At 33.7% G+C, this 14,309-nt stretch overlaps 1 protein-coding gene across 4 annotated transcripts in view; it reads right to left on the reverse strand.

The window, feature by feature from the left end:
- Positions 1-12,294: 12,294 nt before the first annotated feature.
- The window catches only part of LOC143074925 (uncharacterized), a 101,898-nt gene continuing 99,883 nt past the window's right edge, over positions 12,295-14,309 (reverse strand). For all 4 annotated transcript variants that reach the window (XR_012978175.1, XR_012978173.1, XR_012978174.1 and 1 more), the window contains 2 exons: positions 14,127-14,204; positions 12,295-13,500 (listed from right to left, as the gene is read on the reverse strand). The gene's annotated coding sequence lies outside the window, so the exon portion shown is untranslated. The remainder of the gene's footprint in view (positions 13,501-14,126; positions 14,205-14,309) is intronic.

The following is a 14,309-nucleotide window of genomic DNA, read 5'->3' on the forward strand; positions in this document are numbered from 1 at the left end:
ACCTATTGTATTTGTTCTGATTATTATTATTATTATTAAGTCTTTCCACTTTTCTGTTTCAGTGGAAAGACTTATTGTTTTTGTTCTGATTATTAAGTCTTTCCACTTTTCTTTTCTGTGGAAAGACTTATTGTTTTTCTTCTGATTATTTTTTTTTTTCTTCCGCCTAATTTTGTTCTTGCGATAAATATTTGTTTCACAATATGTCGCTTAGATATTTGGTATATGATATTGAACAGTTTATGCGCTTTTGAAATTTACCCTGCGTAACCGAATACTTTTCTTTATAGGAGTTATCTCCCCAAACACTGTTTTCCTTGTGTTCACTACTCCTTCGCAACCGTAAAAGATTAAGACAAATTTATTTTACAAAATTGCTTGTTATATCCTTCACATGATTTGTCCTATTTTGACCGAAGCGATATGAACGCTCCATATGAAAGTTATTTCCCCTTATGCATTTAATATAAGTGATATGCATTTCTATCTTGTAAACCATAAGTGATAGAGACCTAGGATCTTTTGATTTGAGGTCCTTGGTCCAAAAAAATGAAAATTAGGTCAAGGTCAAAGGTGAAGGTCATATTCTAATATTTTAATTTGGCTCATTTCCACTCATTTCCAGAAACCGTATAAGATATCGACAAATTATTTTTTCTAAATTGTTTGTTGTGACATGTAGTAACACGTAAATTTTGATTGCAAGGGTACGTTGAACGTAAATGTGAGTTTTCTCCCCTCTGTTATTAAAAAATATGCGTATGGTGATATAACTCATTAACCAAATAAAATTAAGACCTATGGTCTTTTGATTTGAGGTCCTTGGTTTATGACCTTGAAATTGTTGTCCATGAAACTTTGGTGAATTGTTTATATCTATTGATGTAAGCTCCCTTTCAATTCTTATAAATTTCAGATTTTAAGTTTTGGATTTATGGGGCTTTATTCATAAAAAAAAGGGGTATTTTCAACACTTCGGACAATAACTCAAAAAGGCTTTCACCAATGTCCATGAAACTGGTGAATTGTTTATATCTATTGATGTAAGCTCCCTTTCAATTTTTATAAATTTCTGATTTTACATTTCTGTGTTATGAATTTTTATGCTTAAAAAAGGGGTGATTTTCCAATTTTGGGACAATAACTAACACTTTCACAAAATTTTATGCAACTTTGATGAATTGTTTATATCTATTGACATAAGCTCCCTTTCCATTTTTATAAATTTTAGATTTTACGTTTTCTTAAGTTATGAATTTTTATACTTAAAAAAGGGGGATTTTATGAAACTTTGGTGAATATATTAATGTAACATCCCTTTTGATTTGTATATATATTTCTAGTTGATCATATAAATTCATTTAAAGCATAAAAGACAAGTTAAAAGAGCAGCGGGCGTATCATGCGCTAAAGCGCAGCCCTTTATTTATTATTATTATTATTTATTTTTTTTTCCGCCAAATTTTGTTCTTGCGATAAATATTTGTTTCGCAATATGTCGCTTAGATATTTCTAATATGGTATCGTATAGTTTATGCGCTTTTAAATTTCACCCTGCTAAGGGGAACCATTTACTTTGTAAGAGTTATCTCCCTATTCCCTGTTTATCATCTGTGTGCATCTCCTTCGTAACAAAAAAAGATAGCAACAAAATTCCTTTTACATATTGTTCGTTACATCCTCAGGAATTTTTGGCTAATTTGGATCAAAGAGATTCGATGACATTTTATAGGAGTTATCTACCTTTACAAAATAAATTTGTCGGTATCTCATGTCATTTTGTGTTATGTTGTATTGCTGTCAAATTTAAGAATTTCATTATTCTAGGTAAAAAAAAGCTAGGATTTGCAATTCAGACAAAATAGAGATAGTACACTTTGATTTTGTTTACAACTTTTTTAAATCAACTTGGATTTTCATCAAACTATGCAGCTATCTTAGATATCTATAAGGCTTACTGAATCCACTGTCATTTTGTTTTTTGTTATATTGCTGTCAAATTTTAGAATTAAATTATCTTGGTAAAAAAAAAGCTAGAATTTGCAGGTCGGACAAAATAGAGATAGTACACTAATTTTTTTAATAACTTTTTCCAATCAGATTGGATTTTCATCAAACTATGCAGCTATTTCAGATATATACTAAGCTTACTGAATCCCAGGTCATTTTGTTTTTTGTTGTATTGCTGTAAAATTTAAGAATCGAAAGATGTTTTTTAAATTTTTGTTTTTCGGTCAGTGTTTTACGTTAGGGTCAAGGTTACATGTTAGGGTTAGCTTCAGGGAAGTAACTTTGACGGGGGTAAGTGAGGTGACCTTTTTCAATTCTGCGAATGTTTGCCCTTTTTGTGACTGCGCATGCGTCAGAAATTTCAAAGTACAGAGTATGAAAAGTGCCTTTGACTTCAATCTTAAAACAGGTGTAGAATAGATTTGAGTAGAGATATTTTCTTAAAGTTAACTGTTCCGAAAAGATGCAAAGGCGATCTAGAGGATGGAAACTTATTGGTTTTACTAAAGTGTACGCCGCACTTTCCGACCTCTCTGAAGAAACGTTTGTATTATTATTCTTTTTTGGTCAAGGTTTTAGGTTAGGGTCAAGGTTATATGTTAGGGTTAGGTTCATGTTACTTTCAACTCTGCGAATGTTTGCCCTTTTTGTGACTGCGCATGCGTCAAAAATTTCCAAAATATTTCTAGGTACAGAGTATGAAAAGTGCCTTTGACTTCAATCTTCAAACAGGTGTAGAATTGATTCGAGTAGAGATACTTTCTTAAAGTTAACTGTTCCGAAAAGATGAAAAAGGAATCTAGAGGATGGAAGCTTATTGCATTGACTTAAGTGTACGGCCGCACTTTCCGACTTGTCTGAAGACACGTTTCTGGTTTTTTTTTTTTTTTTTTTTTTTTTGTCAGTGTTTGGGTTTGGGTCAAGGTAAGTGTTAATGTTAGGTTCAAGGTAGTAATTTCGACGAGGAAAGTGGACTTTGACGAGGGTAAGTGAGGTGCACTTTTTCACCTTTTCGAATGTTTGCCCTTTTTGTGACTGCGCATGCGTCAGAAATTTCCAAAATATTTTTAGGTACAGAGTATGAAAAGTGCCTTTGACTTCAATCTTCAAATAGGTGTAGAATGGATTCGAATAGAGATATTTTCTAAAAGTTAACTGTTCTGAAAAGATGAAAAGGCGATCTAGAGGATGTAAACTTATTGGTTTTACTGCAGTGTATGGCCGCACTTTCCGACCTCTCTGAGGAAACGTTTGTATTATATTTTTTTTGGTCAGGGTTTTAGGTTAGGGTTAAGTGTTAGGGTTAGGTTCAGGGAAGTAACTTTGACAAGGGTAAGTGAGGTGCCCTTTTCAACTCTGCGAATGTTTGCCCTTTTTGTGACTGCGCATGCGTCAGAAATTTCCAAAATATTTCTAGGTACAGAGTATGAAAAGTGCCTTTGATTTCAATCTTCAAACAGGTGTAGAATTGATTCGAATAGAGATATTTTCTTAAAGTTAACTGTTCCGAAAAGATGAAAAGGCAATCTAAAGGATGGCAGCTTATTGGATTGACAGAAGTGTACGGACGCACTTTCCGACCTCTCAGAAGACACGTTTCTTTTTTTTTTGTTTTTTTTTGTCAGTGTTTGGATTAGGATCTAGGTAAGTGTTGGGGTTAGGTTCAAGGTAGTAATTTTGACGAGGGCAGTGGACTTTGACGAGGGTTTTTGAGGTGCACTTTTTCATCTGTTCGAATGTTTGCCCTTTTTGTGAGTACGCCTGCGTCAGAAATTTCCAAAAATAAATATCTATGTACAGAGTATGAAAAGTGCCTTTGACTCAATCTTTACACAGGTGTAGAATTGATTCGAATAGAGATATTTTCTTAAAGTTAACTGTTCTGAAAAGATGAAAAGGCGATCTAGAGGATGGAAACTTATTGGTTTTACTGAAGTGTACGGCCGCATTTTCCGACCTCTCCGAAGAAACGTTTGTATTATATTTTTTTTTGGTCAGGGTTTTAGGTTAGGGTCAAGGTTAAGTGTTAGGGTTAGGTTCAGGGAAGTAACTTTGACAAGGGTAAGTGAGGTGCCCTTTTTCAACTCTGCGAATATTTGCCCTTTTTGTGACTACGCATGCGTCAGAAATTTCCAAAATATTTCTAGGTACAGAGTATGAAAAGTGCCTTTGACTTCAATCTTCAAACAGGTGTAGAATTGATTCGAGTAGAGATATTTTCTTAAAATTAACTGTTCCGAAATGATGAAAAGGCAATCTAGAGGATAGAAGCTTATTGGATTGACTGGAGTGTACGGCCGCACTTTCCGACCTCTCTGAAGACACGTTTCTGGTTTTTTTTTGTCAGTGTTTGGATTAGGGTCAAGGTAAGTGTTAGGGTTAAGTTCAAGGTAGTAATTTTGACGAGGGCAGTGGACTTTGACGAGGGTTTTCGAGGTGCACTTTTTCATCTTTTCGAATGTTTGCCCTTTTTGTGACTACGCCTGCGTCAGAAATTTCCAAAAATAAATATCTATGTACAGAGTATGAAAAGTGCCTTTGACTTCAATCTTTACACAGGTGTAGAATTGATTCGAATAGAGATATTTTCTTAAAGTTAACTGTTCTGAAAAGATGAAAAGGCGATCTAGAGGATGGAAAATTATTGGTTTTACTGAAGTGTATGGCCGCAGTTTCCGACCTCTCTGAGGAAACGTTTGTATGATATTTTTTTTTGTCAGGGTTTTAGGTTAGGGTCAAGGTTAAGTGTTAGGGTTAGGTTCAGGGAAGTAACTTTGACAAGGGTAAGTGAGGTGCCCTTTTTCAACTCTGCGAATGTTTGCCCTTTTTGTGACTGCGCATGGGTCAGAAATTTCCAAAATATTTCTAGGTACAGAGTATGAAAAGTGCCTTTGATTTCAATCTTCAAACAGATGTAGAATTGATTCGAGTAGAGATATTTTCTTAAAGTTAACTGTTCCGAATAGATGAAAAGGCAATCTAAAGGATGGCAGCGTATTGGATTGACTGAAGTGTACGGACGCACTTTCCGACCTCTCAGAAGACACGTTTCTGTTTTTTTTTGGGTTTTTTTTGTCAGTGTTTGGATTAGGATCTAGGTTAGTGTTGTGGTTAGGTTCAAGGTAGTAATTTTGACGAGGGCAGTGGACTTTGACGAGGGTTTTTGAGGTGCACTTTTTCATCTGTTCGAATGTTTGCCCTTTTTGTGAGTACGCCTGCGTCAGAAATTTCAAAAAAAAAATATCTATGTACAGAGTATGAAAAGTGCCTTTGACTTCAATTTTCACACAGGTGTAGAATGGATTCGAATAGAGATATTTTCTTAAAGTTAACTGTTCTGAAAAGATGAAAAGGCGATCTAGAGAATACAAGTTTTTGCAATTTGTGAAGGATTTTAATTTTAGAATGTAATGAACAAGTAAGAAGATCGTTAAATCGGAAAATGAGCTATGCACGATGAAAGTTTGGTGCGTCGATAAAAATTTCATGGATTCACTTGATAATTGTAAAGTTTCAAGTCTTTAAAAATAACACCCATTTGTAGAACTGATTATTTCGATCCTTCAAATATGCATGTGTAGAATAATAATAAAAAAAATATATTATTAAGTCTCTTTCATATAGATACTGTAGATTTGTATTTGAACATCGATTGCAAACATAACGTTCAGTGAGAAATATTTCATGTATTCGTACAGAAAACAAATCAACTTCTTTCAGAATACAATTGATTGGTTATTGAAGTAAATGATTTGCGACAGAATCAGTGACACTTGGCCAGAAGCTTACCTCTAAAATAAAGAAATATAAAAAAAGGTTTTCATACTCTGTACATAGATATTTATTTTTGGAAATTTCTGACGCAGGCGTACTCACAAAAAGGGCAAACATTCGAACAGATGAAAAAGTGCACCTCAAAAACCCTCGTCAAAGTCCACTGCCCTCGTCAAAATTACTACCTTGAACCTAACCCTAACACTTACCTTGACCCTCATCCAAACACTGACAAAAAAAACAGAAACGTGTCTTCAGAGAGGTCGGAAAGTGCGGCCATACGCTCCAGTCAATCCAATAAGCTTCTATCCTCTAGATTGCCTTTTCATCATTTCGGAACAGTTAACTTTAAGAAAATATCTCTACTCGAATCAATTCTACACCTGTTTGAAGATTGAAGTCAAAGGCACTTTTCATACTCTGTACCTAGAAATATTTTGGAAATTTCTGACGCATGCGTAGCCACAAAAAGGGCAAATATTCGCAGAGTTGAAAAAGGGCACCTCACTTACCCTTGTCAAAGTTACTTCCCTGAACCTAACCCTAACACTTAACCTTGACCCTAACCTAAAACCCTGACCAAAAAAAATATATACAAACGTTTCTTCAGAGAGGTCGGAAAGTGCGGCCGTACACTTCAGTAAAACCAATAAGTTTCCATCCTCTAGATCGCCTTTTCATCTTTTCAGAACAGTTAACTTTAAGAAAATATCTCTATTCGAATCAATTCTACACCTGTGTGAAAATTGAAGTCAAAGGCACTTTTCATACTCTGTACATAGATATTTTTTTTTGGAAATTTCTGACGCAGGCGTACTCACAAAAAGGGCAAACATTCGAACAGATGAAAAAGTGCACCTCAAAAACCCTCGTCAAAGTCCACTGCCCTCGTCAAAATTACTACCTTGAACCTAACCCCAACACTTACCTAGATCCTAATCCAAACACTGACAAAAAAAAACAAAAAAAACAGAAACGTGTCTTCTGAGAGGTCGGAAAGTGCGTCCGTACACTTCTGTCAATCCAATAAGCTGCCATCCTTTAGATTGCCTTTTTCATCTTTTCGGAACAGTTAACTTTAAGAAAATATCTCTATTCGAATCAATTCTACACCTGTTTGAAGATTGAAATCAAAGGCACTTTTCATACTCTGTACCTAGAAATATTTTGGAAATTTCTGACGCATGCGTAGCCACAAAAAGGGCAAACATTCGCAGAGTTGAAAAGGGCACCTCACTTACCCTTGTCAAAGTTACTTCCCTGAACCTAACCCTAACACTTAACCCTAACCTAAAACCCTGACCAAAAAAAATATAATACAAACGTTTCCTCAGAGAGGTCGGAAAGTGCGGCCATACACTGCAGTAAAACCAATAAGTTTACATCCTCTAGATCGCCTTTTCATCTTTTCAGAACAGTTAACTTTTAGAAAATATCTCTATTCGAATCCATTCTACACCTATTTGAAGATTGAAGTCAAAGGCACTTTTCATACTCTGTACCTAAAAATATTTTGGAAATTTCTGACGCATGCGCAGTCACAAAAAGGGCAAACATTCGAAAAGGTGAAAAAGTGCACCTCACTTACCCTCGTCAAAGTCCACTTTCCTCGTCGAAATTACTACCTTGAACCTAACATTAACACTTACCTTGACCCAAACCCAAACACTGACAAAAAAAAAAAAAAAAAAAAAAACCAGAAACGTGTCTTCAGACAAGTCGGAAAGTGCGGCCGTACACTTAAGTCAATGCAATAAGCTTCCATCCTCTAGATTCCTTTTTCATCTTTTCGGAACAGTTAACTTTAAGAAAGTATCTCTACTCGAATCAATTCTACACCTGTTTGAAGATTGAAGTCAAAGGCACTTTTCATACTCTGTACCTAGAAATATTTTGGAAATTTCTGACGCATGCGCAGTCACAAAAAGGGCAAACATTCGCAGAGTTGAAAGTAACATGAACCTAACCCTAACATATAACCTTGACCCTAACCTAAAACCTTGACCAAAAAAGAATAATAATACAAACGTTTCTTCAGAGAGGTCGGAAAGTGCGGCGTACACTTTAGTAAAACCAATAAGTTTCCATCCTCTAGATCGCCTTTTCATCTTTTCGGAACAGTTAACTTTTAGAAAATATCTCTATTCGAATCCATTCTACACCCATTTGAAGATTGAAGTCAAAGGCACTTTTCATACTCTGTACCTAGAAATATTTTGGAAATTTCTGACGCATGCGTAGTCACAAAAAGGGCAAATATTCGCAGAGTTGAAAAAGGGCACCTCACTTACCCTTGTCAAAGTTACTTCCCTGAAACTAACCCTAACACTTAACCTTGACTCTAACCTAAAACCCTGACCAAAAAAAAATATAATACAAACGTTTCTTCGGAGAGGTCGGAAAATGCGGCCGTACACTTCAGTAAAACCAATAAGTTTCCATCCTCTAGATCGCCTTTTCATCTTTTCAGAACAGTTAACTTTAAGAAAATATCTCTATTCGAATCAATTCTACACCTGTGTAAAGATTGAAGTCAAAGGCACTTTTCATACTCTGTACATAGATATTTATTTTTGGAAATTTCTGACGCAGGCGTACTCACAAAAAGGGCAAACATTCGAACAGATGAAAAAGTGCACCTCAAAAACCCTCGTCAAAGTCCACTGCCCTCGTCAAAATTACTACCTTGAACCTAACCCCAACACTTACCTAGATCCTAATCCAAACACTGACAAAAAAAAACAAAAAAAACAGAAACGTGTCTTCTGAGAGGTCGGAAAGTGCGTCCGTACACTTCTGTCAATCCAATAAGCTGCCATCCTTTAGATTGCCTTTTCATCTTTTCGGAACAGTTAACTTTAAGAAAATATCTCTATTCGAATCAATTCTACACCTGTTTGAAGATTGAAATCAAAGGCACTTTTCATACTCTGTACCTAGAAATATTTTGGAAATTTCTGACGCATGCGCAGTCACAAAAAGGGCAAACATTCGCAGAGTTGAAAAGGGCACCTCACTTACCCTTGTCAAAGTTACTTCTCTGAACCTAACCCTAACACTTAACCCTAACCTAAAACCCTGACCAAAAAAAATATAATACAAACGTTTCCTCAGAGAGGTCGGAAAGTGCGGCCATACACTGCAGTAAAACCAATAAGTTTACATCCTCTAGATCGCCTTTTCATCTTTTCAGAACAGTTAACTTTTAGAAAATATCTCTATTCGAATCCATTCTACACCTATTTGAAGATTGAAGTCAAAGGCACTTTTCATACTCTGTACCTAAAAATATTTTGGAAATTTCTGACGCATGCGCAGTCACAAAAAGGGCAAACATTCGAAAAGGTGAAAAAGTGCACCTCACTTACCCTCGTCAAAGTCCACTTTCCTCGTCGAAATTACTACCTTGAACCTAACATTAACACTTACCTTGACCCAAACCCAAACACTGACAAAAAAAAAAAAAAAAAAAAAACAACCAGAAACGTGTCTTCAGACAAGTCGGAAAGTGCGGCCGTACACTTAAGTCAATGCAATAAGCTTCCATCCTCTAGATTCCTTTTTCATCTTTTCGGAACAGTTAACTTTAAGAAAGTATCTCTACTCGAATCAATTCTACACCTGTTTGAAGATTGAAGTCAAAGGCACTTTTCATACTCTGTACCTAGAAATATTTTGGAAATTTCTGACGCATGCGCAGTCACAAAAAGGGCAAACATTCGCAGAGTTGAAAGTAACATGAACCTAACCCTAACATATAACCTTGATCCTAACCTAAAACCTTGACCAAAAAAGAATAATAATACAAACGTTTCTTCAGAGAGGTGGGAAAGTGCGGCGTACACTTTAGTAAAACCAATAAGTTTCCATCCTCTAGATCGCCTTTTCATCTTTTCGGAACAGTTAACTTTAAGAAAATATCTCTACTCAAATCTATTCTACACCTGTTTTAAGATTGAAGTCAAAGGCACTTTTCATACTCTGTACTTTGAAATTTCTGACGCATGCGCAGTCACAAAAAGGGCAAACATTCGCAGAATTGAAAAAGGTCACCTCACTTACCCCCGTCAAAGTTACTTCCCTGAAGCTAACCCTAACATGTAACCTTGACCCTAACGTAAAACACTGACCGAAAAACAAAAATTTAAAAAACATCTTTCGATTCTTAAATTTTACAGCAATACAACAAAAAACAAAATGACCTGGGATTCAGTAAGCTTAGTATATATCTGAAATAGCTGCATAGTTTGATGAAAATCCAATCTGATTGGAAAAAGTTATTAAAAAAATTAGTGTACTATCTCTATTTTGTCCGACCTGCAAATTCTAGCTTTTTTTTTACCAAGATAATTTAATTCTAAAATTTGACAGCAATATAACAAAAAACAAAATGACAGTGGATTCAGTAAGCCTTATAGATATCTAAGATAGCTGCATAGTTTGATGAAAATCCAAGTTGATTTAAAAAAGTTGTAAAAAAAATCAAAGTGTACTATCTCTATTTTGTCTGAATTGCAAATCCTAGCTTTTTTTACCTAGAATAATGAAATTCTTAAATTTGACAGCAATACAACATAACACAAAATGACATGAGATACCGACAAATTTATTTTGTAAAGGTAGATAACTCCTATAAAATGTCATCGAATCTCTTTGATCCAAATTAGCCAAAAATTCCTGAGGATGTAACGAACAATATGTAAAAGGAATTTTGTTGCTATCTTTTTTTGTTACGAAGGAGATGCACACAGATGATAAACAGTGAATAGGGAGATAACTCTTACAAAGTAAATGGTTCCCCTTAGCAGGGTGAAATTTAAAAGCGCATAAACTATACGATACCATATTAGAAATATCTAAGCGACATATTGCGAAACAAATATTTATCGCAAGAACAAAATTTGGCGGAAAAAAAAATAAATAATAATAATAATAAATAAAGGGCTGCGCTTTAGCGCATGATACGCCCGCTGCTCTTTTAACTTGTCTTTTATGCTTTAAATGAATTTATATGATCAACTAGAAATATATATACAAATCAAAAGGGATGTTACATTAATATATTCACCAAAGTTTCATAAAATCCCCCTTTTTTAAGTATAAAAATTCATAACTTAAGAAAACGTAAAATCTAAAATTTATAAAAATGGAAAGGGAGCTTATGTCAATAGATATAAACAATTCATCAAAGTTGCATAAAATTTTGTGAAAGTGTTAGTTATTGTCCCAAAATTGGAAAATCACCCCTTTTTTAAGCATAAAAATTCATAACACAGAAATGTAAAATCAGAAATTTATAAAAATTGAAAGGGAGCTTACATCAATAGATATAAACAATTCACCAGTTTCATGGACATTGGTGAAAGCCTTTTTGAGTTATTGTCCGAAGTGTTGAAAATACCCCTTTTTTTTATGAATAAAGCCCCATAAATCCAAAACTTAAAATCTGAAATTTATAAGAATTGAAAGGGAGCTTACATCAATAGATATAAACAATTCACCAAAGTTTCATGGACAACAATTTCAAGGTCATAAACCAAGGACCTCAAATCAAAAGACCATAGGTCTTAATTTTATTTGGTTAATGAGTTATATCACCATACGCATATTTTTTAATAACAGAGGGGAGAAAACTCACATTTACGTTCAACGTACCCTTGCAATCAAAATTTACGTGTTACTACATGTCACAACAAACAATTTAGAAAAAATAATTTGTCGATATCTTATACGGTTTCTGGAAATGAGTGGAAATGAGCCAAATTAAAATATTAGAATATGACCTTCACCTTTGACCTTGACCTAATTTTCATTTTTTTGGACCAAGGACCTCAAATCAAAAGATCCTAGGTCTCTATCACTTATGGTTTACAAGATATAAATGCATATCACTTATATTAAATGCATAAGGGGAAATAACTTTCATATGGAGCGTTCATATCGCTTCGGTCAAAATAGGACAAATCATGTGAAGGATATAACAAGCAATTTTGTAAAATAAATTTGTCTTAATCTTTTACGGTTGCGAAGGAGTAGTGAACACAAGGAAAACAGTGTTTGGGGAGATAACTCCTATAAAGAAAAGTATTCGGTTACGCAGGGTAAATTTCAAAAGCGCATAAACTGTTCAATATCATATACCAAATATCTAAGCGACATATTGTGAAACAAATATTTATCGCAAGAACAAAATTAGGCGGAAGAAAAAAAAAAATAATCAGAAGAAAAACAATAAGTCTTTCCACAGAAAAGAAAAGTGGAAAGACTTAATAATCAGAACAAAAACAATAAGTCTTTCCACTGAAACAGAAAAGTGGAAAGACTTAATAATAATAATAATAATCAGAACAAATACAATAGGTCTTTCCACAGAAAAGTGGAAAGACCTAATTACTACACAAGAAACAACACAGAGAGACAAAGAATACCATGAGCTAGATTTTGAGGTGTTTTTTCATGATCTATTTCTCTGGAAATAAATGAATTGTTCATGGAGAAATAAGAACAAAACAGTAATGGATCTTTTATTTGTGGTGATATTCACAACAAAATATACATGTATGTATGCAGTTAACAAATACAACAAAAGTAAACACTAAAACGTACACTCTCATACAGTTAGCACTAAAAACCTTGCATTTCATTTCAAAACAAACACTCATGCCTTATAAATAACACATACAAACTACTCCACACTCACATAGCACAAAAAGTAGACCCAAAAAACAAGCACTAAAAAAATAATATTTACATTTTTACATCAAACATTCTAACAAGTATACACTAACAAAAACAAAGATTGTAATTTTTTCAAAGAGAAAGTTTCATAAGAATGTTCCTTTTAAACTATGTAATGAAATTAAAGATTCATATATTTATCTTGGTCTGCTATGTAATTATAACGGAAACTTCTCTTAAGCTCGAAAAAAAAAGTGGTAGACTGTATTTGATGCATTGGTGGTTATTTTTTTGACCTTCTACTCGGAAATATGGGGGTTTGAAAATAAAAATAATACTGGAAAAAATATATCTACAGTTAAATTATATTTACATTTTTACATCAAACATTCTAACAAGTATACACTAACAAAAACAAAGATTGTAATTTTTTCAAAGAGAAAGTTTCATAAGAATGTTCCTTTTAAACTATGTAATGAAATTATTGAAATTAAAGATTCATATGTTTATCTTGGTCTGCTATATAATTACAACGGAAACTTCTCTTAAGCTCGAAAAAAAAAGTGGTAGACTGTATTTGATGCATTGGTGGTTATTTTTTTGACCTACTACTCGGAAATATGGGGGTTTGAAAATAAAAATAATACTGAAAAAAATATATCTACAGTTAAATTATATTTACATTTTTACATCAAACATTCTAACAAGTATACACTAACAAAAACAAAGATTGTAATTTTTTCAAAGATAAAGAATGTTCCTTTTAAACTATGTATTAGTGGTTATTTTGACCTACTCCTCAGACATATGGGGGATTGAAAATAAAAGAAATACTGAAGGCTCCATTTGCAGCAGATCTAAATGAGTGTCTATTACTAACATGTCGTTGAAGTCTACTATCTGAACTGCACCTGGAGTTGGTGACGGTGCTAGGGTTGGTGACACTGCTGGGGCAGGTGACACTGCTGGGGCAGGTGACACTGGGGCAGGTGACACTGCTGGGGCAGGTGACACTGCTGGAGTTGAAGGTGGTCCAGCCTGTATAAATATGAAAATGAAATATAAGTTGTTATCTTAAAATATCTTGTATTGGTAATCAATTAATATATCTAATAAAATCTTACAAAAACAAATGTTCAACAACACGCCAATACATACGATTTTGAAATGTTTAAAAAGTAAAAACACAAAAATACTGAACTCTGAAAAAAATTCAAAAAGGAAAGTCCCAAATCAAATGGCAAAATCAAAAGTTCAAACACATCAAACGAATGGATAACAACTGTCACAATGCAATTGTCTACAGATCCCTACTTTTTTTAACTTATGACTTATAGTATATCACATATTTTCGTTTCTGTACAATAAGGTAAAATCCATAGTCGAAGAACTGAATAAAATTTAAACCATTATTGAAATTTGATAAATGATTGAACTTGAATAAACAGTTGATAAAGATAGGTGCAGATATCCCAGATGCAATCAGAACGATATCTCTCATTAACATTGTCGATAATAAAACCAGAAATCTCATTCTGCATTTGTATGAAACAAATTATATGATATAATTTCATTTCACTGTTACATTTGTATGACACAAATTACAATTATATAAAATCAACTCATGTTTGATACTGCTTAAAGATTTTGTACCATATAATTACCTTATGCACTAATCTCTCATGTCGTCGTAGAGCATATCTGGATTTAAAATCCTTTGTACAGATGACACACTTATAAGTCTGAAATATTAAAACAAAGCATTTAAAATATATGATCACATTTTTAGGGGACAATTATATATATAATATTTATATTAATCAGGATAAAAAGTGACAATACTTTTG

The sequence above is a fragment of the Mytilus galloprovincialis genome, chromosome 5 (genome assembly GCF_965363235.1).
Source record: "Mytilus galloprovincialis chromosome 5, xbMytGall1.hap1.1, whole genome shotgun sequence".
In the NCBI taxonomy this organism is placed as follows: domain Eukaryota; kingdom Metazoa; phylum Mollusca; class Bivalvia; order Mytilida; family Mytilidae; genus Mytilus; species Mytilus galloprovincialis.